The following is a 4,933-nucleotide window of genomic DNA, read 5'->3' as shown; positions in this document are numbered from 1 at the left end:
TAAGTCAACAACACATGGCAGAGATGCAAAAGATACATGACGAATTCGATGCCAAGTTTCAACAGACTCTGATGATGATGGGTACGAGTGGATTCCAGATGCCCCGAGTATCTGAACCTTCCCAGGTAATAATCACACATCTTTTTAAATCTTCTAAAGATTCATTTGATCCATTTAAACTTATTTAATGTTTCTTAACTAATTTCATATTATGTTTCAGGGTTCACCTGTGATAAAAAGCGGGAAGGGCAGTAATAATAGACACAGCCACTGACAGTGTCTGACCCTGACCCTAGCCCTGACCCTGTCGAAGACAATGGGATGCCGTGTTCTCTCTATGTGGATTATGAAAATTCACCTGTTCATGTTGCTAGTGGTCGAGCATTCATGGGCACAACGATTCACGGCAACAAAATTTTGAGCAATCAAGCAAGGGTGACAATGGAGAGGATTGTTCGTGGTCAGGGGGTACACCAGTGCCCAATCCTACTGATGAGGTTCGACTCTTGGCCCAAGCTAAAGGACATTTCATTTTGTGGCCAAAGAGACTTGTTGCAAAGCCAATGGTGAAGAAGGCGGCAGCAAAGAAGGCCACAACGAGCGCATCATCTGATCCTATACTCTTGCCTCTTCCTGGTGATGTTGCGCTTATGTATTCCAGTTTGGAGGTTCTTCATTCCATGGTGCCAAACATGAATAAGCCTGTGACTTTCAAGATGCTGTTGGGGGTTGTGGGTTCAGATATAACATACGACTTCACCATCGACAAGAGGGACCTCGTTCAGTTCCTCAACTTTGAGGAGCTTGATATAGCTTTCATGCAGCTCGCTATTTTGTAAGTTACAATATCATTTTCTTATTACATATTATACTTCATGCATGTCCTAATGTTTTTTACTTGAACAACAGGCACTTTAATCAAATCTGTTGAAATGGAGGACTTGAAGGAACATATGGCTTTATGTGTCCTCAAAGGGTGCAGAAAGAATTTAATACTGTGGAAGCAAGGTCAATCTACATTATGACCATAATGACTCAGACCAGAAAGCTAATATATTTTGCACCTTAGGTGGAAGGGTAAGTGTATTATTGTATTTGAGATATACAAGCTGTATGTGTCGGGTTATAATTAACATGGTTTGCCTTTTGTAGTTATCATTGGACTCTAATTGTTTGTGCCCCTTTTGACAACAAAGTTTACTGGTTCGATTCACTCTATGGAAGTCCATCCGAAGAAACCAAAGATATCATCGACACGTTAGTTTTTATTTATATATTTATTACTTGTGAAGTTTATACAAGCATGCTCTAATATCATTTTCTCTTATAATGTTGATAGGGCTTTTCATACTTTTAATATTGTGGCGATTAAACAAAATAGACAAGCACTAACATGGATTCTTCCAAAGGTATATGTTGTTTTGAACTAACTTTTAAACATTTTTGGATGAATTAAAGTTAATGTTTATAATCAATAATGTCTAATATTCAAATTTTATATCTTATTTTTTTAGTACCGTTGTCAACAAGGACATGTTGAGTGTGGATATTATGTCATCCGCTACATGAATGACATAATTGAGACAGGAACGACTGAGAAATTAGACGAGGTAAAGATGAGTTACGTTGCATGACGTTCTTCAATTCATTTCATATTTTGACTAAGTTTACTATGTTATTTTTGATTAACAGATATTTCAAAATACTACGCCATATCTCATGGATGACATCAACTTGATGAGGGACACTTTGTCAACAACATTGGTAGAAAAAATTGAAATTTAGCTTTCAAATAGATAGGTTATTTCTCAAAAAATTCATTGTTAGATGTTTTCTCTCCGTTCCCTCTTATATGTACATGTTCATGATTTCCATTGTACAGAGAAGTAGTTACTTCTATTTCAGAATTGTTGGACCTAGCTAGCCAATACATGTTCCTTGGTCTTAATTAACCACCTAGTTCTATTATATTGGCCGGTTCCCTATTTTCGAATTGCGTAAAAGAAATTTCAATGCTGTATATATATCAACTAGCTAATTGATCTTGTTCTGCGTGATCTGCACTGCCTACATTTATTTGGAACTGTAAACTGCAGGGTGGTAAAAATAAAAATCAACCAGAATTTTTTTAAAAAAAAATGTATTTTTAACTGCGGTTATATATATAACCGCCGTTAAAATAATATTCCACGGCGGTTAAAATTAAAACCGCCGTTGAAAGTCAAATTTCAACGGCGGTTTTTATTTTAACCCCCATGGAAAATTGATTTTCCATGGCAGTCTTGTGTAAAACCGCCGTGGAAAATCAATTTTCCACGGCGGTTCAAAACCACCGTGTTTTCTTTACCTTTCAACGTCGCCTTTATCAACTTCGCCTTCAAAACCGCCGTGAAAAGCCGCTTTTAACCACCGTTAATTAAGTTTACCTTAAAATGAAATAATTTTTTATTTTATCCATCTTTAAATAGAAAAGTTATAGATATATATTACTATTTTTCTCATAATTAATGACTTTAAATTGGAACAACATTTAGAAAAACTTAACTACCTGCTAGCATGTACTTTTTATTAGGTAAGAAAAAGTAGCATTGATCAACAGGTTCCACATAAACTCTTAAAAAAAAAAAACAGCAGGTTTTTGGGTCAACAGGTTGCTAAAGGAGGTTCTAAAACTGAAAGTTACAAGGGATTATTTTTGTTTATGTAAGGATGATTTGCAGTATTATAGTGCAAGGGGATCTAATTGAAGAGAAAGGGATATAAGCATTGTGAGGATAATCTGATATTTAAAAAAAAAAAAAGATAAAATTAAATGCGTTTGAATGAACAGGGATGGAATTGGAAGTAGTAGACGCGTTTATTTTTATACTCTTGGATAAAAGAGTGTTAATTAGGGACGTTTTTCTTTTTTTCGGCAAATCAAAAAAGAAAAAAAAGGTAACTGGATACGTTTATTCATGCTGCTATCTTATTGCGTTGTATTCCCTTGTAGTATTACCATCTGAAGATTCCTATCTCTAAATTCATTAAATCTGAAATGTCCATATCTCATTTAGATAGTACGAATTTATTTTTTTATTTTTATTCATTTAAAATAATTATTTTAATATGTATAGAATCTAAAATAAAGATAATCTCTTAATTATCGCTCTTTCAAAAAATAGTTTTTATTTAAAAATGATTAATTAAAGATTTTAAATTTGAACCGTTCACATCAAATATGAATAATCCATATCTAATGATTTAAAATGCTCATTAAGATGATGGACATTGAAACTAGTTCCTTAGATAATGTATTGCCTATCCATCTCTTTCTATTTCCTTCTCTTTTTTTTGGTTATTTATTTATTTCATCACTACTGCTTCTCGTCACTCTCCCTCCATCATGCTGATCTCTCCCTCACCTTCCACCATTCCTCCCTACGAGCTCTAAGCTTTTTCTGTTTTTTCTTTTCACTCTCAGCACTTTCTGACAGCTGATCTCTTCAGAAAAGTGGAGGTTTAGATTAGCTACTAAGAGATATTGGGAGAAAAATGGGCTTCATGAGGCGATCTGCTTCCGGTTTTGACCCCACGACTGAGAGTATTATTGCTGTTCTCTCTTCTTCTTTTCGGCAGATGTTGTTCTCCAGTCTTTGATTCTTCATTGTTAATGCTACATTCTTTTTCTGTTAACTTTTCTTGGTTAGATGCTGTTCTTTATTTCTTGGTCCTCTAGTCTTTTGTGCTTATCTATTTTTCATTTGAAAGTGTTGTTTATGTTTAGAGTTAATATGAAAACCTGAAAAATGAAAATAGGTGTTACGGACTAATGATATTTGGGTTGCTGGATGAAACCTTTTCTCCTTCTTCTTCTTCTTTTTTAATGAGGTTGTCACCACTCATGCAGATCATTCATTGTTTATAAACGTCAAGCTATATTTTTGCTGAAATTATATATTCACATGACCAAAATTTCACCAGCATTGGAAGGCGTATATTTGATGCTTCAATACGCCACTTTTGCTTTGTATACATGTTAACCAAAGTTCTTAAAGTCTGAAGCTTTTGTATGTATATGTTGATAGGGTCAAACTAGTCGAAAGACTTCAACATTATGAAGGAAGCTGGTAAGGGCATTATTGTGAAGAATTTAATGTTGATGTCCATGATAACATGTTGGAGATTAATTTATTATACTAGGCTAGAAAAGGAACCAACATTATATGATTGTTCCTGATATATATAGGTGTACACAGACCTCTTATATCTGCTATTTCAATTACCCCAAGTAAGTCAAATTTCATTATATTCATTGGTTCACACACTTTCTAGCTTAAGCTAAGTGATGGCAATAATTTTGACATTGATATGAATTTTAACATTAATACTTTGTCATGTAGATTTCAAAGTTCATTCAGGAAACCTTTCTGCTGGAGTCATTTCTGGCATTGTGGTGTGGTCACGTGTGTTTGTCATAATACTAGTATTCATCCTTCGAAAGACGGGTCAATAATGGATAAAATCTGATTTTTGCATGTTCCTTATTATTTCTTGTTTCCTATAATTTCAACATATTTTCCTTTTATTTACAAAGCCTTCTTTGACGATGCAGAATTGTTACATCTAGAAACGAGCTATTTCTCAATGAAACATATCAAAGACGCCACCAGCAATTTTGCCCTAGAAAATAGGATTGGTGATGAAGGTTTTGGACCAGTGTACAAAGTAATTTTTAATGTATCACATTTATGTTTAATCTAGAATTAAAGAACCAAATATATGCTCATAAACAGTTTATATCTTTAGGATGTAATATGCTTAAGAAAAATTACGAAAATATTGATACTAAAGAATTGATTGAATTGTAGGGGTACCGTCAAATGGGGTCGTCATAGCTAAAAAAGCAGTTTTTCTCTACAAAATATTTGACCTTCAGCATCGACAAAAGTCA

Source organism: Neltuma alba, unplaced genomic scaffold (assembly GCF_004799145.2).
Source record: "Neltuma alba isolate B1F8T4 unplaced genomic scaffold, ASM479914v2 tig00011543_pilon, whole genome shotgun sequence".
NCBI classification, from domain to species: Eukaryota; Viridiplantae; Streptophyta; class Magnoliopsida; order Fabales; family Fabaceae; genus Neltuma; species Neltuma alba.
Note: the sequence above shows the minus strand (reverse complement) of the source record.